General features: G+C 39.9%; 1 long non-coding RNA gene across 5 annotated transcripts in view; it reads left to right on the top strand.

The window, feature by feature from the left end:
- LOC125182457 (uncharacterized) overlaps positions 1 to 27,380 on the top strand; it is a 125,605-nt gene that overhangs the window by 7,125 nt on the left and 91,100 nt on the right. For 3 of the 5 annotated variants that reach the window (XR_010830701.1, XR_007162306.2, XR_010830702.1), the window contains exons 1-3: positions 7,514 to 9,503; positions 21,325 to 21,398; positions 24,436 to 24,559. This is a non-coding gene — a long non-coding RNA (uncharacterized lncRNA). Of the gene's footprint in view, positions 1 to 7,513; positions 9,504 to 20,917; positions 21,239 to 21,324; positions 21,399 to 24,435; positions 24,560 to 27,380 lie in introns of those variants that run through there. The other 2 variants (XR_010830705.1, XR_010830706.1) reach the window with 2 other exon arrangements.

Genomic DNA, 27,380 nt, shown 5'->3' on the forward strand with positions numbered 1-27,380 from the left:
TCACATTTTCTGGCCTTTGGCAGATTGTAAGCATGCTGGAACCCTTCACATTACGTAGATTATATTTTTCTGAAATGATAATATCATACCTATAGTCTGCTGCAGGCTCAAAAGTAGCCTATGCCTCAGGTACTCTTTTATCCCTTTGCTTTTCTTACTACATCCTTGTAAATCTTCAAAAGGGAAATGAAGTTATCCTATACAGAAGAAACACCATACAGAAGAAACTTCAGTTGTTAGGGCCTGAATTTTCACTGAAACCAAAGGCAGGTATCTTACTGACTTGAACAAAGAGGCTTTAATGTATCCTGGTTTGTTTACTAATGAAGGAGCATGAAAGAGACGCATGTCCTTGTATCTGAAGAGGAGGTGAAGGAACAACTAGTGCAAGAAACACAAAAATCAGTTGCGCCAGACTAATATGTGGTTGTATCTGAGCTTGGAGACTGCAACCATCTTCAAACTTCCAGATCTAGAGGTACACTTTGGCTGCAGCCTAAAAGCCATGAGTACATAAGCTCCCCCAAGCCAGCCAATCTTCTTCCCAATACCTGCCAGAAAACAGCAATGTAGGCATGTAACCAAATTAAAGCCAAAACTTTCAGCCCGGTCCTTGACCTGGATAGTGAGTGAGGATCTGGATCCAGGCTGCCTAGGGAGGTGGGTGGAGTCCTCATCCCTGGAGGTATTTAAGGGGTGCATGTTTATGGCATGTAGGGACATGATTTAGTTATGGGACATAGCAGGTCAGGTTGATGGTTGGACTTGATGATCTTGAAGGTCTCTTCCAACCTAGATGATTCTATGATCTGTACTTTGGAAGGGCTTTACTTAGTAAAGTTAATGAGGATATCTTATAAAAGTTTAAGTAAAATTAAGTGTTCTGTTCTCAATACATCTATTTTCAGTAATGTGTCTTGCTACATTGATGTAGATGAAGAAACCTAAAATAACTGAAATCAAGTCTGAAAATTCAATGTAAAAATAAATATTCTCTGTAATTAAAAAGAAAATTCCCATATGGGCAGACTGCTGTAGAATTTGTTACTTCAGGGCTTCTTATAACCTCCTTTGAAGAATTTCTTTTTTTACAAGTACTCATGGAAACAACAGAAGAGGAGGATCACTGGCATATCTAGTAGGATTATTTCTGTGACTTCAGTGGTAATCTTACATACAAGAGAGCTACAAATTGACTTAAGTAGTTGTGCAGACTCATGTTAACCAATTATGCTGATTCTACCGGTGAAGAAAAAATTCAAGCATTTTTCAAACAGTAACCCTGGCCAGATTGGCTTGAATAAATCCTAAATGATTATTTTTCAGTGGTTAAGTAAAACTATCAATTTTTACTTTGTTTTGAAAAAAACAAATTTTTCAAACTTTCTTTTAACAAGTCCCCCCCTAGGTGTTTCAGTGGCAGAAACATCTAAAATTCCCTGCTGCTGTGCAAAAGAGGACTTGAAATAGTTGCAAATTATTATTATTTTTTTTTTATAACAAAATAATTTGAGAACAGTAGGTAGGAAGTGAGTTCTAGGCTGATCTGAAAGTAAGGTCGAGTAGAATTATAGAAAGAATTTCTGAAAACTAAAATAAGGGTGAGCATCAAGAAAAAGAATGGAACAGAAAGGGAAGGAAGGTATGGTGAAAGGGAAAGGTAGATATGAAGGGAAAAAAAGAGAAAAAATGTGTTTTTATGCTGCAGCCACAGCTAGTAAAAATATATATTTCCTTTGTCCATCTGGATTAAGATATAGCTTTTTTCATCAGTGAAGGCAGTTTGCTGCTTTCAGTTCACTGCTGCTGCCAGCTACCATTTTGGGAACATTGTTGCTTATGGTATTTGTGATATTTCCCCCTTAAGAAGGAGCCAACATTTTGTTCTAGTGATGACTGAACAGAAGAATGTCTCTGAAAGTTTGCTTGATTTTTTTTTTTAATACACTTTGGGGTTTTTGTTATACAGAAGCCATCAGTAGAGTTGCAGCAACAAAACAAATCTATTCAAAAGGGAACAAATTCATTCTGCGTATTGTACATAAACAGGCTTAAAATCACATTGTCTTCAGGAAGAACATGAAGCATCAAGTTTTTTAGGATGGTAGAAAAACAACATTAATTTCCCTTATTCATTAGTGACAAAGGAATATTTGCTTACCTGCAAGATAGACATGTCAGTTGTTATATCTGATATCTGTACTTTGTGCAACATTTCTGTAGAAAACAAAGCAAGTATTGTCTGTATTGTTTTATCAGACCATTGTTACTTGTTCTGATTTGTTTACAGTATACCAAATTGCTCTTGGTCAATGGCAAAGCCTGCAGACATACGCATTCCCGCATTTGGGAATTTTCATACTAAAAGCATCACTTTAAAAGCACAACACTGCAGATTACAATAACCTACCCCATATCAAACCATGCAATTCAAGTGCAAGTTCTGGAGTATCTCTCGTCATATTTTTTTCCATAATTAGCTTGCAGGGTGGAAGGCTCTTCTGGGGTGGGGAAGGTTTGGTTTCACTGCTGTCTTCTAGTTACCAGATACAGGCTGTTTTAGATACGGAGTCAAAATGCCAAAATATAGTATAAAACCTTACAGTCCTGCCTTGGAGTAGGGGAATGGACTGGGTGACATTTTAAGTCTTACTTTCTTGAGTCCTTGTTGTAGAAAGAAAGAACTTTTCTGATTCTTTGCCCTTGGGAACAGAGTAGTCCAACCAGTAGCTGTGTCTCATTTATACAAAAGGACATAAATTGTCAGTCAGCTGTCACTGCCAGAGAGCTGTGATGACAGTGTGGAATGCAAAAATAAGTGGTGTCTATGGTTGTTTGTCCATAAACCATGTAAGACTTTAAGGACTAAAAGTCTTATAAATACTGTTTATCATTTAGCACAGTTTTCTCTGTTGCCATAACAGTAAGAATTTCTGCTCCAGGTCAGAGTTTCTTAGACTAAAACCTGTTATTGGAATGTCTTTCTGCTAATATGCTGTAGAACAAGGGTCAGCATGTGCTAGCATTCTCCATTTTCTTTGACCTTCATGATTTCTAGCACTATTTTTTTTTTTTTTTTAATGAGTATCAGATCTTCATAATGCCAGCAAGGATGTCCTGTTGCCTGGAAAAAAAAAAAAAAAAAAAAAAAAACAGAAGGCAATAAATGTAATTGATATATTTTTTAGCTATTTTTACTCTTAAAGAAACTTACACAGAATGCAGGGTTTCAGAACAAGATGTGATTTTTGTATATTTTGGTAATAGCTGACGCATATTTGTCTTTTTCCTCAATCATATCCTTTCACAAATGGAGTTGAACACTAACAGAACATAATTCTAAAGGGAGGCACCTTAAATACGGTTCTGCAGCTTCCATTGTGGTATTATAAATTGATGCAAACAAACTGCTTGACAGCTGTGGTGCTATACCCAAGTTTATCCTAATGCATTTTGCATATAAAACAGCTGTTAAACATAACCCAAATGTGGAGCCTTAAGGCTAATTTTAAAAGATGTCCAAAGGAAAGAGAAGGAGAACTAGGAATTTCCTTAATGTTGGGCTATGCTGTCAGAGTTTCTGAAAGAGTTATGATAATGTGGTGGTAACCAACCAGTGCTGTCACATATTGTTAAAACCCAAACATAATGATATATCTTTTTGTGCTGGTTCTGTTGTTATCTCCTTGCAAAAAGAACATGAATCATGTGTAAGAAACACACGTATTATTTTTTCCCCATTTCTCTTGACAAGGTATTGAGACAGAAAAGGTATAGTAGAAAAGATTCTCCCTGCTCTTGGAAGGCAAAGGCAGTAAAATCCAGTGACAAATGCCTGACAAACTCCTGCAAATCAGGAGCCTGATTCCCACCGAAATCAATAGGAATTGGGTGCCTAAGGGCACTCACAGCTTGCACTCTGGCTTGCACTTCTGGCTAGGCTGCATGACAATGTTATTGGGAAGAACCACGGATGGATGGGATCAACCAGCACGTTTTGGGTTCCACTTCCATTCTCTTGTTGGTGCTACCCATTGTTCGAAGGGCACTAGTCAGCCCTTGGACCACCATCAGCGATGAGTTTGCCGACAGCTTGTTCTTTGTGACAGTCAAGTTGAGCTTTCCATTGACAGTAGCCCAGAGCAAAGACTCTTTACTTTCTGTGTCATCTTTCCATATTTGAATTCCTACATCAGCCACAGATGTTTTGGTGTATGATGTATGTTGTTTCTCACTTTTTAACTTAAAAAGATGCTCTCTGTAACCAATAGCATGCATTAGTTCTTAAGAAAGGCAAAGATTACACACTTTGGAGAGATGTTTGCTTCTTCTGTTTTTAGTTCGATTTTTGTGTGCAGTTATATGCCATTAAATCTAACTGTTCCCCTCTCTCCCATAAAAAAAAAAAGAAAAGAAAAGAAAAGAAAAGAAAAGAAAAGAAAAGAAAAGAAAAGAAAAGAAAAGAAAAGAAAAGAAAAGAAAAGAAAAGAAAAGAAAAGAAAAGAAAAGAAAAGAAAAGAAAAGAAAAGAAAAGAAAAGAAAAGAAAAAAAAAAGAAAAGAAAAGAAAAGAAAAGAAAAGAAAAAAAAGAAAAAAAAAAAAGAAAAAAAAGAAAAGAAAAAAAAGGCTTAAATCCTGAATTTGTGTGGTAGCATATTTTGTAGCTATGTCATGAGATGTTTTTGTATTCTTTCCCTAGTTCTTTTTAACAAACTGTAGCAAACATACATGGCAATTTTTATCCACTGATTTTCCATAAACATTACAGCACAATGATCTTACTTGTAGAGGGGACTATAGCAAGGTTTTTCAGCCTTGTACTGGAGATGGAGTCCTGGCTGATGTTGGCCTAATTATTTATGCCTAGTTAGCAAGGTGGAAAAACACATTATCCCCATCAGTGATGTAGTTGGGGGTTTTGTGACGTAAAAATTCCAACTGGTTTTACTGCAGGGCTACTGAGAACCAGAGCTGTTGCAAAGGAGGGGTGACAGGCAGTAGATCTTCCTCTCTGAGATGTGTCCCATCTTCTGCATGCACGTACTTCATGTGTACTGAAATTACATGCAAAACATGCTCAGGCAGTATTTATATCTACTGTCACTACACTGTGCAAACATAGCCATCAGTATCTTCTGGGCTGCAATTTGCCTTGAAGAATTTCTTACGGTGCTGGCACACAAGAGGTTCTGCAGATGGAAGTTGTAGCACAAGCTCCCGGCTTTTGTCTTCTACCTCAAGGTGGAAACTGAAGATAGAATTTGCATATTGGCAGAAAACAAAACAAAACAAAACAAAAAAAAAAAAACAAAACAAAACAAAACACAAACACCACCCTTGAGAACAGCCTGGGCTAGATTTAAAAGAAATTTAGTATACCAATGTGGATGTATGAAAGGTAATACAAAGGCAGTAGCTCTTCTGATAGTGCTGTTCTTTGTGGGGATGTATGCTCAGGGATAGGTGATAGGAAGGTGGCACTGCTATTCTTAAACTTCTTCCCTCTGCATCTGCAGGATGGCCTTTTGATTATTCCTTATAAAAGCATCAGGGCTGAAATTCAATAGAGGATGAAGATCCCAGAAATTCTAAGACATTTCAGGTGGTTTTTTGTTAGCCTCTGTTCTCTCCTGGATGCTTGGATCACTGAGCTTCTGGATGCTTGGATCACCGATTACACATAGCTATGATATAATATACTGCTTTCAGAAAAAGGTCAAGACTGTTGTGTACATCAAAAGGGAAAATTCATGTTGGCAGGCTAATAGAAGTTTCTCATGGCTTATCTGCTTCCCCTCAAGTTTCAGTATAATTTCAGTTCATGTAATTTCATGAGAGCATTAGGTTAGGTAATCAAAATGTGTCACAGTGAATATCTAGCATCTGTTATTCGAAATTTTTGTTCACACTGACGTAGATTTAATTCCTGCACAGCTTCTCTGTTTTGTCTTCTCATTTACCTCTTTGCAATGTCCTTCCAACTGTGATTCATAATTTCTAATAAAAACTAGCCTGCTTCCTAAAATTTATTGTTTCAAATAACGAAGAAGGCAAATTGCCCATTTGGTATCTATGTGAGTGCAGAGCATTGATGACGGCTACCTGTGACTGTATCTACACTGCATTCAAAGGTGTGATGGCAACGTGTATAGATACTGCTTTGCAAATATCAATCCAGCTAGCCTAGGTAACAGCAGCAAAGTTACAACAGCACTGAATTTGGCTTCAGCTGTACAAACCTGGGCAGGATCCTGGTACTATCTGATAACCGAGGCCTCTGCTGTTCTACTTACATCCAATGGGGTTTTGCATTAGGTTAGCTTCAGTCCTACCTCTGATTGCAACTTGTATGTAGCCTGAAGCTCATTCTGAAGAAAGGCAAGGTAGTAATACTAATGAAAAATATTTACTTGCAGAAACAAATAGTCAAGACAGAAGAGATGACTTCACAGTCATCTTGGTCTACTTGCTTGATCTTATGACTTTCTTGACAGGTTATCAATAAGGTTGCAGCATCTCATCTTGGTCTACTTGCCTGATCTTAGCACTTTCTTGACAGGTTATCACTAAAGATGCAGCATCAGCAGCCAGACCATCTCTGACTGGCTTTTGTTCTTAGCTTGACCAAGAAGCTATGTAAACATGCAGTTCATATAGATCATCTGACTGTTTTCATTGCCTTTTTTTTTTTTTTTTTTTTTTTTTTTAACCTCCAGACTAATCTAATTTCAACATGTTTCATGTCAGCTACTGCTACCCAGGAATCAACAGTAATGCAATAGTGTAACCCACTTGTTAGTGCCACATACATGAATCGTGTTCCAGGAGATCATGAGATTTAGAAAAAATCCTCATGCACCTGATTTCTTCTGGCTGTTTTCCAAGGTTTTGACTCACTGGAGGTTCACATTTTAAAACTTTTCTTTAGAAACATGGACTTCATTATAAATCCCTTTTAAAATGCTGATGACCTCATGCTTCCAAGAATCCCCTTGGCTGAGTATTCTCTTACTTCCTCCCTTTCTTCAGCTTCTACACAGCTACGCAAAAGGTGGATGGCGCCACTTCCTACTTTGAATGTGCTTCTAAGTGTGTGTATTATACTCAGTGCTTTAGTCTGATCTTCTTGATGTGGCACTTGTACTGTGAACCTGTCTATTGGGTATCGGGAGACGAAACACAGACATGATAGCTTGTGAATCTTAAGTAGCTGTAGGCATCAGATAGGCCCTAGAAATGCTCAGCTAACCCAGGATCTTGGCAGCAGATTAGAAGACCTTCTGGCTCTCAGCTATCTTCACTGGTGAAAGTTTAAGCACCAATGACTTTTCAGGTGCCAGAGCTTTGAAAGCAGATTTATATTTATAAATACAAATATTACTCAGACCAGAGCCAGTTGGTATGAGGTAACAAGTTTCTGTGCCTCAATAGCTCTGTATACTCTGTATTCTTAATATGTGGCAGCCACGAGTAATTTGAGTGAGCGTACTCCATAGTGAAGGGGGTTGAGCTGCTGTGAGTCACATTGCTTTTTTTTTGTTGACTTGCACAGCCAATTTCTGTAGGTCAGCTGAGGTGTGATACTTTATTAGCTTCCAGCAACTTATTTCAACCTTTGAGCCTTCAGACATCTAAATATCTTTGTGGAATCAGCACTAATGATACAGAAACAATTTATCTGAAGGTTCTTTCATCTACTAGTTGATCAGGGAAGACACTTAAGCCTTAGTTTGTATGAGAGGGGAGCAGCTGGCAGGGCATTTTTCCACACTGTTTTGGAACTTGCACTTCCCCCAGTACCAAAATAGTTCTAGGACATGCTGCAATGGCCCACTTGTTTTTCTTAGCAGTAAGGGGTTGGGAGGATTCTGGTGGAAGACTGTAAATATATCTTTTCAGCTGTTGGGCTATGTTTATTATCAAGTAAAAGGGAGCTACTGCTTTAGTATATCTTTATAACTGACAGGCTAAAAATATAATCTAAAGCAAAGGGTAAGCGTCCCTTTCTTTACAGTGACTGTATTTTTATGGAGGACTAATTAAAAAGTCATACATGAGAAAGGAGGCAAAGCCATTTTGCTGAGAACTAGAAAAGTATGTGGCAGTGTATACATATGAAGAAACTGACGATAAGATTTGCTAATGAATCGGTGGTAAGTTTTCAGTGAATGGATAATTATGCTGTAATATTAGCTACAGTAAGTCTACCTAATATTGGATTGTCATTTGCTTCCTTCCTATGAATATAAATGGTCACTCCAAATAGCAAAATATTTGAGTCATTGGGTGGAATTGTGGTTAGAAAAGACAGAAAATGAGAATTATTTATTAAACCTATTTCAGTTCTGTAGACTTCATTACTTTCAAACAAAAATTATCACCTCCCAGCATACTTCACATCACATATTCTCTCCAATAAATGGAAGGTAGGAGGAGTGATAGCAGTAGGGGTTTTAAAATAGGCCTTCACATATTAATGGCTCTAGTGGCATGAAAAATGTTAGAAGAGAAATAAAGTCTCATTGAAAAAATGTAACTGAAAATAGGAGCAAAGAGCACAGAACAGCTGGTAGATTGATCAGGATAAGAGAGTAAGTTCTCCCACTTTGTTTTTTAACAACTCTTGACTTGCTCTCCTTCAAGAGGTTAGGGAGGGTGGGCAGAAAAATGTAATACAACAAGGCTGTCCTAACTCTATATAGAAGATGATGAGCTTGTATCTCATGAACAAATATATCCCAAGCTTCAAGATGCCATGGAATCATATTTCATTTACATCATAAGTTATAAGTGATCTCTGTATTAGCTTTTCCCCTCCTTCCATCACCTTCTACCTTCCAAAGTTCTCCTAAACAGATTACATCTCTTTAGAGTTATATTTGTTTTGCTAATGGCTATTTTTGGCTTATCCAATGGCCCTGTCTACTGTTGAAGCTCTATTTCAATGTCTTCTCTAATTTAGAAACTTATTTACAGTGGAAATTTTAAATTGTGAGGTCTCATTTTCGTAAGTGACTTACAAGCCTAAGTCACTTCAGCTACTTTTGAAAATTTATGGAAAACTAGGTACAGGTAGATAACAAGTTTAGAAAAATCTCATTACAAGTTTTAAAATGCAGGTTTACTGTTCGTTTAAAGAAAGCCAAACCCACTTACTCTCTGCTGAGTAGTTTGGTATGTGTTGGACTAACTTGAGTCAGATCCTCCCATTGCTAAGACCTTTGTACTACTTAGGATGCCTTACAGAGACTGCTGAAGATTTCTTGAGGAAAAGCAGCCTTCAGCATCAGACAATGTGCATGGGTGGAAATGAAACTGTAATAAAGACTTTAACTTATTTTTGCCTGGAAGCTAAGTCGTAATGAAACAGCTGCAGCCAGCATGCCTTAGCTCTCTGATTGTGATGAGGATTGTTTGAATCTTGTGATGAGGATACAGAAAGGTGCCTTGCATCTATCATCCAGCCTGCTACCTGCAGTAGTATGGACTGTAAACACAGTGCAGGTAAGGACCTGGTTCTTCTATTGTATTAATTTCTGCCATTTGGTCAGGTAGGAGTAATCAGTTGATCTGCTACCTACAAAGAATTAGGAAAATGTTTATAATGGACAGAATGCAGAGGAAGGCAGCAGTATCAATTTCTTGAGGAATAATATTTCAACCATTTTGCTCTTTTGTGTTTGCAAAGGATGAACTCAAACAGGTGCAGGGAAGGGCTATGAGGATGATCAGATGAGTGGACAGTTTACTATAGGAGCCCATAAAGGCTTTGTTTTCATACACTAAATAAGCCTACATATTTATAAATATATAGGAGGGAGAATATACTTAGGCTGAAGAACAGTGTGGGGATAGAAACATGTGGGTGTGAGCTAGTCATGAATAAAATCGGGCTGAAGTAAATTAAAACAAGGTTTTTAACTACCTAACCTTCAAGTAGGAGGTGTGGGAATGAAAGCCCTAACTTCACTTAGGTCTGACTAGTTTCAGAAGGCAGTGCAGAAAACACTAGAAGAAGACAACCTGAGTATAGAGGTGATTCTTCTCCATCCTATTCTCTTGTAGCTCTTAGAATGAGAAACAGGATTTTAAATATTACCTGTATCAGTTTTACAATTTACAGAATGGTTGAGGTTGAACAGAACCTCTGGGGACCATCTAGTCCACTCTGGCTACTTAAGCAAGGACAGCTCAAACAGGTTGCTTAGCGCTGCATCCAGTCATGTCTTGAGTAAGACCAAGGATGGAGACTCCACCACCTCTCTGGGTAACCTGATTCACTGTTTGATTATCCTCGGTGTAAAAAAAAGTGTTTCTTGTGTTCAGACAGAGTTTTGTGTGTGTCAGTTTGTGCCTATTGCCTCTTACTTTGTCACTGGACACTGCTGAGAAGAGTCTGGCTTCCTCTTGTTTGTTCCCCTCCCATCAAATATTTCCACACATTGATATGATCCCCCTGAGCCTTCTCTTCTCCAGGCTGAACAGTCTCATCTCTCTCAGCCTCTCCTCTGATGTAAGAGGAGAGGCTGAGAGAGATGCTTCAGTCCTTTATTCATTTTAGTGGCACTTCACTGGACTTACTCCAGTAAGATTTTGTCTTGTAATGGGGAGCCCAGAACTAGACCCAGCTCTCCAGCTGTCTCACCAGTGCATAGCAGAGTGGAGGGATCACCTCCCTTGATGTGCTGGCAATGCTCTTTCCAATGCAGCCCAGGAGGCTGTTGACCTTCTTTGCTGTGAGGGTGCATTACTGGCACATGGTCAATGTGTGGTTGGTTCGAAGGACCCCAAGGTCCTTCTCTGCCAAACTGCTTTCCAGCCAGTCAGCTGCCAGCCTGTACTGGTGCAAGAGGTTATTTGTACCCAGGTGCAGGACTTGGCATTTTCCTTTGTTGAACATCGTGAAGTTTTTCTCTTCCCATGTCTCCAGCCTCTGTGGGTCCCTCTGATCGGCTGTGCACTCATCTGCTGTATTAGCCATGCCACAGAATTTTGTAATAACTGTGAATACGCTGAGGGTACACTCTGTCCCATTGTACAGATTTTTAATGAGAGTCTTGGATGGTTCTGGCCCCAGTATTGACCCCCTGAGGTACACCACAAGTGACTTGCTTCCAACTGGACTTTGTGCTGCTCTTCGCAACCCTCTTGCCTCCAACTGGTTGGGCTAGTTTTAAATCCACCTTTGTTCACTTACCTAGCAAGTACATTGTCAACTTTTCTATGAGGATGTTAAGAGAGAGAGTCAAAGGCCTTACTAAAGTTGAGCTTGCAAAGAGTTTCAATAAGTAGCCAAGAAAGAACTGTTAACAGCACTTAGACAAAGTGGAATGACATAAGGAAAGTAGTGAGGAGAGATGTGGCAGCTAGAAATAAAACCCTGAAAAAGATAAAAGTAAAGATCCTTATGTTTTCGGAGCAAGAACTGAACAGACTGATTCCACAAATTATCTACTGTATTTTATGCAATAGCTTGTACACTGACAGATGTTACCTTCAAAGTTGTTGATACAGAATTATATAGAATAGAATTCACAAAAAAAAATTATATTAGAGGTGCAACTCATTACTCTTTGTATATACAAAAAGTTGATCACTGGGAGAATGAAGAACTGCCCATTGTAGGAGAAGCTCAGGTTTGAGACCATCTAAGGAACCTGAAGGTGAATGAGTCCGTGGACCCGATGAGATGCATCTACGGGTCCTGAGGGCACCAGCCAATGATGTTGCTAAGCCACTGTCCATCATATTTTAGAAGTTGTGACAGTTTGTTGAAGTTCCAGTTCACTGACTGGAAAAGGAGAAACATTTTAAAAAGGGAAAAAAGGAAAACCTAGGGAGCTACAAGCCAGTCGGTCTTACCTCTGTGCTTAGCAAGATCATGGAGCAGATCCTCTTGGAAACTATGTTAAGGCACATGGAAAAGAAGGAGGTGACTGGTGACAGCCAACATGGCTTCACTAGGGGCAGATCATGCCTGAGAGATTTGGTGGCCTTCTAAGATGGGGTTACAGCACTGGTGGATAGAGGAAGAGCAACTGATGTCATCTACCCGGACTTGTGCAAAGCATTTGACGCAGTCCCATGATATCCTTGTCTCTAAATTGGAGAGACATGGATTTCACAGATGGACCACTCTGTGGGTAAGGAATTGGCTGGATGGTCACACTCAAAGAATTGTGGTCAATGGCTCAGTGTCCAGGGGGAGACCAGTGATGAGTGGTGTTCCTCAGGGGTCAGTATTAGGACTGGCACAGTTTAACATCTTTGTCAGTGACATGGACAGTGGGACTGAGTGCACCCTCAGCAAGTTTGCTGATGACACCGAACTGTGTGGTGCTGTTGACATGCTGGAGGGAAGGGATGCTATCCAGAGGAATCTTGACAGGCTTGAGAGGAGGGCCTGTGCAAATCTCATGTGGTTCAACAATGCAAAGTGCAAGGTCCTGCATCTGGGTTGGGGCAATCCCAAGCAAAGAAAGAGGCTGGGTGGAGAATGGCAGAGAGAGAGCAGCAGAGCTGAGAGCAGCCCTGATGAGAAGGACCTGGGGGTGTTGGTTTATGAGAAGCTCAACATGAGCCATCAATGTGTGCTTGCAGCCCAGAAAGCCAACCATATCCTGGGCTGCATCAAAATAAGCATGTGCAGCAGGGCAAGGAAGGTGATCGTCCCTCTCTACTCTGCTCTCTTGAGACCCCACCTGGAGTGCTGTGTCAGCTCTGGGGCCCCCAGCACAAGAAGGACATAGAGCTGTTAGAATGAGACCAGAGGAGGGCCACGAGGCTGATCAGAGGGCTGGAGCACCTCTGCCTGTGTAGACAGGCTGAGGGAGCAGGGGTTGTTCAGCCTGGATAAGAGAAGGCCCTGGGGAGACCTGACAGCGGCCTGCCAGTGCCTAAAGGGGGCCTCCAGGAAAGCTGGGAAGGGACTCCTTGTCAGGGGGTGTAGTGATAGGGCATAAGGCTTGAAACTAAAAGAGGGTAGGTTTAAATTAGATATAAGGAAGAAATTCTTTACTCAGAGGGTGGTGAGGCACTGGCACAGGCTGCCCAGAGAAGCTGTGGATGCCCCATCCCTGGAGGTGCTCAAGGCCAGGTTGGATGGGGCTTTGGGCAACCTGGTCTGGTGGGAGGTGTCCCTGCCCATGGCAGTGGGGTTGGAATTAGATGGTCTTTAAGGTCTCTTTCAACACAATCCAAATTCTGTGATTCTATGAAATCCCTTGATTAGAGGGAATGATTGTAGTGAAGTCAAAGTAAGTAGAACAATAGTGCAGGGTAATATTTGATTTTGCAGACAGTTCAGAAACAGCCATAGGATATGAGTGTCCTGTACTCTTGTCTTAACTGTGATCTACTGATGACACTAAAGTCAGATTTACAGATTTAAGTGTTTAAGCATATATTTATGCCTGTACAAAAAAAAGCATTAATGATGGTATTACAAGAAAACACTGAGAAAACAGTACCTTAATTAAAGAGACTGTAATTATTCTACGATAAGCATATTTCATCCTTTTAGAAAATGGTGTTAGAAATGATGTGGGTCAAAGTTAGTACGAGATCCAAACTTTAAAAATTTTGCCAAAGCTTTTTAATTAAAAAGCAAAATAACGCTTGGCTCTTGAGTGGAGAAGCAAATGTCCCATGGTTAAGAGTCTGGGTAACAGCAAAAATGAAATACAGATCTGTCTTGTTCTGGAAAACGTGAAATGTGGATTAAACACCTAAGTGGTGGTACAAAATTTGCAGATCCCTAAGGAGTCTCACAGCTATTTTTTGTTGCTTTGAAAAGGCACTTCTAGTAAAACCTTCTAGTAAATAATCTCCTCACAGAGTCCCTGAGACAAAGCAGTCACAGGGAGCTCATTTACACCGTAGAATAAGTATGCCATTTTCTGATTTGAAACTGTATCTTTTCTTTCCAAACTTTACGAAATACAAATATTTTGACCTTATGAAGATTTCAGAGTTTTAGCTTGGAAAGAATAAGCACACAGATAGTATTGTGTAGCAACTCCAATTATGCTAGACAGTTTTGACAGAATTAAATTTAACCTAGTGCTGCCAGTTTCAGATGCCATACTACAAGGCGTGAACAGGTGTTAACAACTCTGTTCATCTTCCCAAAGCAAAATTAAAGCACAGCTGTATGCAGTATTCCATTTTAAAACAGAGGCTTTCTGTATCATTTGAGTAATGTTTCAGACTTACTCCATTACATTTTGGGAAGAACAGTTTCTCAAATGATTAAGTTAGTAAAAATAGGTCCTTCTAGCGAAGTATGCAGTTCTGGAACAAAAGCCAGTCTAAGACATTGTTTCTAAGAAGAGAAAGAAATTGCTTACAAATCCAGTTCAGGCTGTTCACATGCTCAAATTATGTCATCCTGAGCTTGATGTCTTGAGGCCTAAACAAGATTGCAGTTGACAGAAATGCGGATATATATTATAACATGCCTATTCCTTTACAAAAAACTAGAACAAGAGGGGAAGCCTGTAGGCTCTGAGAAAGCTTGCAGACTGCACTCACAGAATAACCATTAAAAAGTTCAGCTAACGAGATCTCTGTTCAAGACAATGATAATAGGTCTTGCATTTTCTGTGCGTACTATTCAGCAAGGAATCATTCACCAAGCCATCCCTATATGCCCACCCCCAGGCCAAAAAGCATGCTGAACAAATACCCCACTAGTTGTCTCAATCTCATCTTAACACGCACCTGCTTAGGATGTGCTCTAAATAATATTTCAGAGGAGGTGGATCTTTACAGTAACATTACCCCCAAGAAGTCTTCCAAAATATCCTCATCTGTCCTACATTTTGTATATGGAATTTAATAAAGGCATAATGGGAAAACTGCTTCCCTGAGGCAAAAGCACAGTTACATTATTTATTATTTGAAAATATCTTTTGGAGTACTGAGGTTTAGAAGGGCTGTAAACAAGATTCTGTGCATTGTAGGTGGAGATCAGAAATACTTCCTTTGACTTTAACACAATGGTACTAAAGTGGGAAGAATATGGAGGTGGGAAGAATATCCATCTCTGTTGATCTAAACAACGTGAAACTTGAATGTTACATTTTTTGGCCAGAACTACACCAAAGCTCAATGATTTGAAGAGTCACAGGGCTAGCTTTAATTGTACTTACTTTGGTGGTATTTTTACATGATCCATATGACTGTGTGGTAACTGCTTTTTAAAGAAAAATTATTTCAGTGAAGGTACAAGCATTAGTGAGTATGTGTGCATCTGTAACAGATCCACTGAAACATGGGTGTCTTAAAATATGTCAAGATGAGCCAATCTTGTGAGCATTAAAGTCAAAAGCAAAATTCTCATTATCCTGTAAAATGAGGTGGCTAAAGAGGTTTTCTGAAAGGCTTTAAATGCTAAACATGATTCAATTTACATTTAAAGTATAATATTTGCCTAACCTTATTTTCTAGTTGCCTAGGGGCTTTGCAAATGTTTACCAAATAATATGTACAAACATGTAAAAGAAATATATTGAATAATAGGAAATAGAAAGCTCTCTTGAAAATGCTAGTTTGTTACAGCACAAACTTTGAGAGAAACATAAAAATAGTTTGGTTGCTTATGCTGATGACTCTTAAAAAACTAAGACCTGCAGAAAGCAAATGGTATTTGGTAAATATCTGTATTACATTTGAATTATTTCTTTAAAAATTAGAATAGATTTCCAATGAATTACTTCATCTTTCAAGGCTACAAAGTACATTGTTTCCTTTGGAAGTTAAATGTCTAAATGAGCTCTTTCTAGGCAGTCTAGTGGTGGACAGACACCTCACGTTTCCTCAACGGTTACTGAATGGCTTCAAGACAATCATTAGGTTCACTGTAGCTTTTGTCAAGATTGCTACTGCAGGAAATCCGAGTAATTTTTAGCCGTGAGACTTCCTTAGCCAGTGCATCCTGGAAATAGTGTTCTTTTAGATTTTTTCCTAAGGTAAGCAGAATTTATCCTACCACATTATGAAAGTTCCTGAAACATCTAGCCACCATAGAGGTGGTAGACTGTAGTTTCTCTAAGTCATCAGCTGCTTTCATGGTTTTTTTTCTTTTTTTTTTCTTTTTTTTTTCTTTACCTAATAGTCTTGATCAACTTGATTTACTCACTGATGGGATCTAATTCAGAACAGATCTGGAAAGCGGAGAGCTTTCCTGGCTGTGCGATCCTGAACAGAGAATGTCTAAGTGGAGTTCATTGCAGTGGGGCCCATTGACTGTAACTCAGTTGGATGGAAACATTTCGGTATTAAGTATGTCTGTCCAGTATCAATTTTACAGGATGCCAGTAGTTCTCATACATCAGTATTAATACTAACTGTAAACACTGTGTAGTGTTTACCATGGAGAATAAATGATTACTTTTGCTTGTGTGGCTTGCAAGATCAACTTCTCTATGACATTGCTATAATAGGAGCTTTTATTTCTGGTAGGCGTCATGGGAAATTTTGCATGTTTGATTGTGTCCTAGTATAGGCAAAATAAATGGCATCTGTAATTGATTAGTTTCTTATTTCTCTTTGCATAAATAATCAGTTGCTACTTTATGGCTGGCATTGGCTCTTCTGTTATTTCAACAGAGCCCACATTTTAGTATGTACACATCATCGCAGTGTTTGAGTGCCCTCCTGTAGTCTGTTGGCTAGTCTGCCTGCGTATTTGTCGTGTACTTGTTCTATCATCCTCTCCTTAGGAGGAGTGCAAGAATGTTTCATTTGGTGCTGGTGCATCAAAACTACAAAACTGCATAGGAATGTGCAGATTTCAGTAACCCTTTCATCAGAAGGAGCTTTTAATGACCATTTGAGAATCCCCATTGCAAACCAGACAGCTTGGCTCCAAGACGACCTTGATGAGCAGGGTACACACAGTGGAGACAGTCTCAAGGTAGTGGTATGAACTAGTCTGCACTCAGCTTCAGTCTAGATCTCCTGCATCCTAGGGAAGGGTATCACATAGCAAGCTAATAGTCATGGGATATGTTGTGATTGAAGTATTCCATTCTGAGCCAGGTGCTCTTTGGTGGAGAGCAAGAGAAGGAAAGAGTCTGAAAGGCTGAAGACCTTGTGGCACTTCCGTAAGCTGAGGGAAAGTAGCAAATGAGATATCTCTTCTTAATCTTCTCTGTGGTTCGGCACTGGATTGTGTTTAGGCTAATCTTCTTCCTTTTTCTTCGGAGAGTTTCAAACTCTCTCTCAAAAAAAAATAATTAAATCAGAATCAGTACATTCCGACAAAATTCCTTATCCATTGGATCAGTGAACAGCAGAAAACCACAGTCTTTTCAAAGAACTCTCAAATACCCTGAAGCACCAGTTAGTTTTCCAGCAAGATAGTTTAATTGCTGGGACTGCAAAAAGCAAAATCCTAGTCTGAAACATAGGCAATGATTTACCATTTCTGGTATATCTGTCCTTTTGATTTGTACCAATGCACAACCTATAAAGCTACTTCAGCATGGTGTCTGCTGGGTGTACCTGCTGGACTAGTAAGCATGTGGTATCAGCATATGAAACCTCACTGACTCCTCAGTTAAGTCCACATTTTTGGCGTTTAACATCATTTCATTAGGCACTCCCAGACATTCACAGCCTTGTATTTACATTGTTCAGTACAGATAATGGTGTAAATTGATGTTGTCTAGTTTTGAGTAGTGACTAAAACCAGTTGTGAAGATAACCAGCGTCAACTTTTTGACTGTAAAGTATTAATCCATCCAGTTAATACAGGAACCTGGCAGGAAATATGAAAGACAGTGGAAATCCAAGACCTTTTCTGCATGAGGAGATGTAGCTGGCAGTCTGTTGGCACAGTGCAGCTAGTGAGTTCTTTTGGCAGAATGCATTCACATTTGTCTGCTTCTGTTGGCAGTATACTTCATGGCTTCAGATTGTATTGACAAAATATATGTAGCAGTAACTGTGTCTGTAGTGCTCCGCAGTGCTTGTCTCGAAGCCAAAAGCATTAACTATTCATTCTGCACTTGTTAGAGCATTGTTAGAGCTAAATCTGGGGACACATGAAAACATATGATTGTCCAGCAGGAAAAATACTTGGTAGTGTTGGAGCTTTAAAGCTCATTCAGAAGTGTCCTGACTGCTGTGTGGATAGGCTGTGCGCCTGGCTAACTCAGTTGCCTGTGCAGATAAGATGGTTCCTTGATCTTCCTTGGGCAGCTATGTTGCTGCTTGCTGTTGCTGTTACAAGACTTGCAATGGGAGGGAGTTTATCTCACCAATTTAGGAAAGATGGCTTCTCTGGTCTGTTTCTTTCCCATTTACCACATAGACTATTCCACATAGTAAGTCATACTCTCCAGATCCATGTCAGTCCCCCCAGTAGGATCTGGTAGCTTCGAAGTCCTAGAATATCTTTGGGTGTCCGTGACTCCCCCACCATCTAGGGTTCAGTGTGGAGGAAGCCTGGTTGCCCAGTAGTCTGGAAGCTACAGAAACTTTAACAGCTACAACAAAAGGTCTCTGAGAGGGGTGAACGTATGCCACAGGCTTACTGGGTGGAGTTCATCTTACTAAATGCAGGCAATTCCTCGTCTGGTCTTCATTTATTGTGTATGGAGGAAAATAGGCATTTCTAGGGCTTTTTTTAATTTTTATTTTTTCATTTTGCAGAACAATTTATCTCATCCTAATGTCACTAAAATAAACCAGATGAATCACTCCCTAAATGCCTGTTTTCTCCATTCATTTTAAAGGAGGCCTGAGATGACTCTTTCAGCTCTAACTGTGTGTGAGGCAGCTGACTAAAGCTGGTTGTAATGGGTTGCCTTTTATTTTAGTGGCAGCAGGCCAAGACATAACTTGCATTGCTTGGGGGAACTGGTTTAGTCTTCCCAGCTTTTTGCCCCTGGTTTTCTCAGAGGGACTGGAAATGGAGCAGGGAATGCACAGAGTTGTGCTATTTGAAAGCTGTTTGTCCTGGTTAACAGTTCTTCATTGTGTAGCGATTGCTCCAGAATAAAGTGTCAAATTTATCTATGCCTAAAGTCTTCAGTGTTTTAACCTGTCTTCCTGAGTTGAGTCTTTCAGTGTTAGGAAAGTAGACTTCACACAGTCAGATGCACAGTAGGTATTTTTGGAGAAGATGCTACTGGCTGATTATCTCTGTTTCCAGGATTTGAACAGCTACACTGTGCCCTGCCTAATTTCTGAAGTATTGGATTTCACTTTCTCAAGACATCTTGTGTGTTTTCTTCTGTTTTCTTAGAGAAGTGCTGATAGCTCTTCATTTCTTAGTTTTTGGAAACAATGGGCTAAATGAATGAAAGTAAGTATCTAAGACTCAAGCTGTTGGGATCTATTTACCTTGTGCTGTAGGACAGGGATATGGGAAAACAGATAAGTGGGACAGGCAGTGTGAGAGGTAGCTACAGCAGAAAAGGAAGGAACAGATCCCACTTATGTTTTCCGTACAAGATGTACCTGCTGAATTTATTTAATTTGAGTCTGTGTGACCACCAACAGTACCGTACCCCATGTTGTTCATTGGATTTCAGATTTTACAAGTGAACATTAACTGCTAGATGTTAGATCCTGTATTTAAGATCGAAAGTTTCAAGCACTTGTATTTGCAGAAATTACAAACCTGAAAGATCGAAGCAGAAAGCAGCAAAGCTATAAATATATTTTACAAATCTCTCAACTTCTCAAACATTCTTGGGATTTTTGGTTAAGTTCATTGCTTTTGAATGTAATGATTGGTAGTATCAGTATCTGCTGTTCTGCTTTCTTTCCGTTGCCATTCAGAACTTCAAGTAACAAAATAATTTACAAATACCCAGTATGTATTTTGAAATTATGTTATTTGCTCATCTGCTGTTAGATTACCTCAACAGTTTTCAGAGAAGGAGTTGAATATAGTTACTTATTACAGCTGATATTTAGGAGCTTTAAACTGGTTCCAGTTCAAAGCAGAAGTCAGTAGGAATTAGGGCTATGGCAATAGGAGCAATTTTGTAACCTTAATGACCATGTAAAGCCTTTTCTTCCCTGATATCCTACTGAGTTCTTGTGGCAATACTACAAGCAGATTGTATAATAGACTTTCAGGGACTTTGCTATGTGCATTTTGAAAACAGTATCAGAGTATGAGCACCCTGATTTGAGCTCCCTTGTATGAAAAGTTTACATCTAGTTTCAAGACCTAAACATTAGAACTGTATGCTTAGACATTAAACACAATGTTTTCACTATATAGGATTCACCCAAGGGTGTGTCATACCCTTGAGAATCCAGTAACCAGGTCAAAGTCTCACTGGTGTTTAGAATACTGGGTTTGCTACATGCCTGTTTGAACTCCTCTCTTCTGCCAGACGGAGGAATTTGACATACTTCTTCTTGCTCTTTCTGGGTTCCTTTATCAACAGAGTAGCATTGGATATACACATGAAAATGTATTTTCAACTTACTTCTGTGAAGCAGGGCTTAAATTAAAAGGGTATTTCATGACATGACTGAGGAAAGTGTGTGACTTTTTCAAATCTTAGAACTTGGAAACTTCAGATTTGTATGTGCTAGAGTTAGCCAACTTATTGTTAAATCAAAACATGATGTAACATGAATTTCTGTTTGTTAGCAATCTTTCTGTCTTTTCTACTTGCTTTTCATTCTGAGTTCTTTATGTAAACTGTGTTGAAATAGTTTTTCAATCAAACTTTTAAGAATGTTTTCAATCTTACTTTTCCATGGTTTGTTTTTCAAATATGGAATTTTAGCATTTCAGCTGTAGAGTCTAAAGACAGTGTTAGCGGTTGTGACTTTCTGAGTCAGTTGAAAGACTTGACAAAAGAATCAAGAAGCAAAAGAGCCTCAAAAGTTGCATTTTTGAATTGACTGTGTATTTACAACTGCATTATGTTTTTCTCTTTCAGTCCCTGGCTTGACCTGAAACCTCTGTAAATTATTGTTAACTGTATCAGAAGATTCTGTTTAGAAGTAAGAAATGTGGAGGACGGTAACAACAGCAGTATAACTGAGACCTCTTGTATATATGTGAATGTAGTGGTCAGCTATTACTTGATGCTGCCACTTTTTCATGAAGATCTGATGTCATCTTCCAAGTGACTTACACAATCAGCGGTGCAGAGGTGTGAGGGAAACTCTAGCTGGCAGCAGACAGAAAAGATTTCTGGAAATTGAACTTTTAGAAAAATAACTCTTCTACATACTGCTGCTCTTCCATAGTCTTTAAAGTGAGTTAATAAGGAGGTAAATATTTGTCATTAATACTATTGCCAGATGTGCTTTTACTAACTTCTGAGTTATTGTTGTTTTTCAGATTGCAGAAATGGAAGGGTGAATTTGCAAAGTTGACAAGAACTATCAGCTACTGTTCTGATAAAGGAAAGTGAGGTATTTTGGGCTGGCATAACCAATGCTACTGAAGTATGTTGAGACTGAAATTTAGAAATGATCTATTCCTGTACCCATACATTATAGTTCACGCCAGGCAGTTTGTATTAGTATGTGAATGCCATTTTTAGGAGTAACTTAAGGAAGCCACCTATTACCTTCTTTAGTTCTGTCAATCACAAGAAAGTAATATACCTTACAATGAAGATACTCACATGGCAATCACCTTATGACTCCATCTTACCTAAAAATTATCAAATTAGCCTTAATTAATTAACTCCAGTCAGATACTACTACCCGTGTAGATTCAGTAGCAAAGAAGAATTCAGCACGTTCACTTTCTGAATTTGCTTCTCAGGCAGGTTTTGCAGTTTGCACCAAGTTCTGTAGCTTCAGTGCTACATTGCTCACAGTCTGCATATTTGGGCATACTTTCATAAGATACAGTCACACCTTGCTGGAAATCATGGCAGGCATGCCCTATTAGACTATACAGCAGCAAGCAGAATAAGCTCCTGTCATGGTTTCCATCTTGCTATAACTTTGAGATGCTTAATATAGCTCACATGTTATGTGATTTTTTTTTGTGTGTCTGGAGTTTTATGGAAGAAAGACCAGTTTTATGGATGCACGTCCAGGTTCCAATGGCATAAAACTAGACATACTTGAACACTGAAGTTAAATTTTGAATGTGTCAGCAAAGCAATACCACTTACGTTAGTGGTTAGAAAGAGACAGTTGGGGCTAAATTTTGAGGTACACGTCCAGGACTGTTGACTACTGCAAAATTAATAAGCTTTTAACTATACAGCTGAGGCACTCATTGTCTTTCCTGCCATTAGCATTGTACTTTCTAAAGAGATCTGTCTGTAACATTTGTTGCCTTAGAATAGTGAAGATACTTGTGTTCAGGAAGGAAGCACAGAATGAACAGTATTGAAAAGCTATCAACCAAAAGTTTAATAGCTGCTTAAGGCACATGACTAATAGTCTAAATTAATTAACATGGATGACCTTTTTAAATTGGAAAGTCTCTTGCTGACTTCTACACTTAACCCTGTTTTCTGAACTGAGTGCTATTAGATAACCAAGAAATTTTTGAGGATCCTATCAGGTGCTGTTGAGAATTTTGCACTGAACAATCACAGATAAATTAGAAATATCCATGTGTTATGATAAAGCATAAGATGCAAAAGGTGTTGAGTGCCAGTAGTCTGTGAGCCAAAACATTTATAAGGTGCTGTTCCAAAAGAAACTAGTAGCAGCTTAATAGTATTGGAGCCATTTTTCTTAGATGTGATCCTCAATTTCAAGACCTTACTTGGATCTATGAGATACTTGAATCCAAGAGTTAATGACGTTGGCCACAGCAACATTTACTTGGAAAATAATTTCTAAAAGAAGTTTAAGGGGAAAGAACCTGGATCATCTATGCTATAAACTCAAAGACTTGGGATGAGATACTCCTCGTATAATCTTATCTAATCAGAGGATACAGGTTAGTCATCTGGGCTCTCTTTGTTGCAAATAATGTAAAGTAAATGGGCTGAATTGTCCTCCAGAGGTGTCATTCCTTATAGATCCTTATTTTAGGACAGGAAGAATTATCCCACTGAAGCCTCAGAACCCCTCCCTTTAGTACAGAGTGTACACGTAGTTAGAACAGGCACCTAACTTCCACATGGCTAGACAGATACTTCAGGACAGATGAGTCCCACCCCTAGTAATTAAATTAGCATTTTTTAACTGTAAGAAATGCTAAGTAGTAGCCACCGTAGGAATTTCAATGTCTTCTCCCAGAAAAGGGAAGGATTCTATTTTTTAGGATAGGTTTTTACAATTTGTTCAAATACATTTTTTTCTTCTTATTATTACTATTATCATTATGTTTATAGGATATATGCAGTGGGAAATGTAAGACTTTACACTGGGCATAGCATGTGGAATATAAATGGGGAGGGGGCATCATTCCATTTGAATGTTTTTTGCATCCAGTTTTGCTCTATGTTCTGTCAGTTAAAACAGTTTCCTAGGGATTTTTTCCTAAGTGAATAGGCCAGATTATTGGATCACTTTATACTTTGACTTCCTCCTACTTCTGATCCCAATTTAATAACATATTCCCTTTTCTTGGCCTGCCACCACTTAGGGCTTCCTCATGAATGGGAGGACTGATGAGCAGTGTTTGTTCTGTTAATTTCACCAAGCAACACAAAACCAGACATGTGGAGTTACGTTTTGGTCCCATTGAACCCTGTAGCCATGGATTTTAGTGGTATTAGAATTTCACTTGTAGTATGTTTACAGTCACACTGAGTTTTCTTTTCTCTGCGCTTCTGCCCTGATGTGTTGTTGTGTTTGTTTTTTATTTTTTATTTTTTTGTTGAACAAGAGGAAGTGGTTACCCCTTTGCTTAGGTCAACAAATCTGAATAGGGATTTGTTCTGATTAGAGTTACTGCTGTAATATGTGATGACACAGTCTAACAGAGTACCAACCTAGGGTTATTTACTGCACCAAGTTTCTCACATATGATGGGAGTCTGGGGGAAACAGGTTGTTGTTCTGACAGATGATTTGACATCAAACTATTAAAACTGTCATTCAGGCCTTACTTGAACATGGAGCTAATCAAGCAGATACTGTTTTTCTTGCCATTAATTCACTAAAACTGTGAACACCGTTGGAGAGCCACTGTCAGCTTAGATCAAGCATCTGTCAGAATATTTTACTTGCCACTGTAACTGTCTGGTGGTGCTTTTACTTGGGGAGTTAAAAGAACTTTATCCCCACTCCCCTCCCATTAGCACCTTCTGGTGTAGTCTTATCACACGGTGGGACACAGTCATGTGGCTGCGTGAAGCCTATCGATATCTGAAGCACATGCATCCAGTACTGGTTATGAGTAAAAACTAAAATGACTTGTTGAAACCGAGGGATTCAAGTGCGTGAGCAAAGGTCAGGGGAGAAGGGAAAACAAAACCAGTTGTTAAGTTGTTCAGGTAATTGTTGTTTAATAATGTTTTCATTATTAACAGGAAAAAGGGAAGAATTAATTATACAAAACGGAGCCTCATGTTTGGAAGCTGTACTCTGCAGGCAGAGTTCTGTTGACTTAACCAGATGAAATTCCTGTGGAAAGCCTTCTCCTTTGCCAGTCGAGTAAGTCTAATAACCTTTCAGGCTAAAACAAACTTCTAAGGATTTGTAACAACAACTTGCTATGGTACTACAGAGACAACAGCACGTCCATGAATTGGAACTAGTCATCTGACAGTGCCCATTTGTCTGACCTACTTTCTGTTTACGCTCTGTAAGGAACCACAAGAAGCAAATTTGAGGATAAGAGAAAAAGGGGGAGTTGGAGGGACAGATGAGAGAGGCAGAATGTTAAGTAAGTTTCATGTGTTTTGAATCTCATATTTTGTAACCAGGAGAAAACATGAGTGAGGGGGAATGATGAAAGAATACTACTGTCTGATGAAACGTAAGCCCAGAGGAGTGATCCCTTTCTCTTGGCTATCATCAGTAGCTGATGTGGGGACAAATGGGTCTGAAAGGTCATTGCAAGGATCTCACTGCTTCCTACCTAAGGTGGTTGGAAAAATAGTCTGTCTTTCTGAAAAGCTTTTTGCTTAGGTGGTTGTGTTCCTCTTGCCAAATGTCCCCAAAACAAGGATGGTAGAATGTGTGTCAGCGTGTCAGTCATCCCAGCCACCGGTTTGGTTCGCAAGGTGGGTTTTGTTTATCTGCCAGGTGGCGAGGTGGAGCCACTAAGGCGTACTGTGCCCCACTGCTCTGTGCAGCTGAGTGCTGCCTTTTTGGTCTCACTGATCCTGTACCTGACGCTTGAGCCCATGTAGCGTGAACTACTAAGCCACATTCTCAGTTAGCAGTTGTGACAAAATCTTATAGGAGGTGGATTTGCAACATTTGGGTTATAAAAGGTGATGATCGGTGGATTTTTGAAATCCCTGTACTTTCTTACTGTGGCAAAATATCTGTTCAGCTCAGAAGCAGGAAGTGCTGGACACTTTCTTTTCCTATTGAATTGAAAAGTCAAGACATTTTCACTTAATAATTGTGCCCTTTACCCAGGCTTTGAAATTCCTTGTGAGAAATATCCGTGGCTACTTGTTAACCTGCTGCAAAAACTATTAAAAATCTTACTGAGGCTTGGAAGTTTACTATTAATACTAAAGCAGCCTACTTTGCAGCTCTGCCAACACAATGTACATCCTGATCTGCCCTGGCTTCTGACATTCAGGAAAATGATTAACTTGTAAACTTGTATGGTTTTCCTCATGAATGAATTCTGCAAGAGATACATGTGTAAGTACAGCTTCAGTGCGTAGTCAAGGTAAATATGCAAACGTTCAAAAGCACCATTGTGTTCTCCAAAATATTTACAGGTCAGATAAATAAAGTTATGAAAAACGTGGATTCCAGCAGACCTGTGCATGAAGGGAGCCCTTGAAGTCTGTGTGGGCTGTGCACTTGCATCTGGCGCAGTACATAGCCCTCAGTTATGAAATAATTAGGCAATAAGACACAGTGACAATGTGAACATACTAATTAGTACACTGAGCAGTGCTTATGTGATGACAGACCTGTTTGTTGATCAATGTGCCAGAGCTAAAAGCATGAGCTGTGCCAGTCATGTAAGATGCAGAAGTTCTTAGAGCAGGCAGCTGAAATAGTTTGTGTTCCCTCTGGATATCCCAGGGCAAAATGTGTTTGCACATTGGTAGAGCTAGAGTGCAGCCCACACTCCCTTCCCTTGAGGGGTGCTGCCTGTCTCTACCATTCCTTCCTCTCCATTCCCCACCTACCCAATAGAAACACTGACTTTGTTGGGAAATGTGGAGGCACTGGTTCCCAGCAGCAGTTCCTATAGTCATGTAAAGCCTGGCTTATTACAGGTCAGGTTTTATCTGACAGTTTCTTTGAGGCATTCTCTTGCTTCGTTATTTGAACTGCTGTTGTACTTTAAGTATATGAGAAGTGATAACCACAGCTTTGCTAGCTTTCACATCTTGGATAGTGAAGTGCTTGATAATATAGCAGCTTTCATGAAATCTTTAAAAACCTGAACTTGAGACTAGGCTATAGAAAGTCTACAGAGGTCGCCTTGCCGAGGCGACCGGCTCCGGGGCAGACGCGTGCTGCAGCGGAGCGCGGGATCGGGACAGGCAGGGCTATTTTTCGGGCATCGAGCCTACGTGAGGGAGCCGCCAGGCACCGGCAGCCCTCGTGAGGGCCGTTCCCCACAACATTCTCCTCAAGAAACTGGCTGCTCGGGGCTTGGACTGGCGTACGCTTCGCTGGGTTAGAAACTGGCTGGATGGCCGGGCCCAGAGAGTTGTGGTGAATGGAGTCAAATCTGGTTGGAGGCCGGTCACTAGTGGAGTCCCCCAGGGCTCGGTACTGGGGCCGGTCCTCTTTAATATCTTTATTGATGATCTGGATGAGGGCGTCCAGTGCACCCTCAGTAAGTTTGCAGACGACACCAAGCTAAGTGCGTGTGTCGATCTGCTCGAGGGCAGGAAGGCTCTGCAGGAGGATCTGGATAGGCTGGAGCGATGGGCTGAGGTCAACTGTATGAAGTTCAACAAGGCCAAGTGCCGGGTCCTGCACCTGGGCTGCAACAACCCCAAGCAGAGCTACAGGCTGGGAGATGAGTGGCTGGAAAGCTGCCTGGCCGAGAAGGACCTGGGAGTATTGGTGGATAGTCGGCTGAATATGAGCCAGCAGTGTGCTCAGGTGGCCAAGAAGGCCAACGGTATCCTGGCCTGTATAAGAAGCAGTGTGGCCAGCAGGTCGAGGGAAGTGATTGTGCCCCTGTACTCGGCTCTGGTGAGGCCGCACCTCGAGTACTGTGTTCAGTTTTGGGCCCCTCGCTACAGGAAGGACATGGACGTGCTCGAGTGAGTCCAGAGAAGGGCGACCAAGCTTGTGAGGGGTCTGGAGAACAAGTCTTACG

The sequence above is a fragment of the Anser cygnoides genome, chromosome 1 (assembly GCF_040182565.1).
Source record: "Anser cygnoides isolate HZ-2024a breed goose chromosome 1, Taihu_goose_T2T_genome, whole genome shotgun sequence".
Classification (NCBI taxonomy): domain Eukaryota; kingdom Metazoa; phylum Chordata; class Aves; order Anseriformes; family Anatidae; genus Anser; species Anser cygnoides.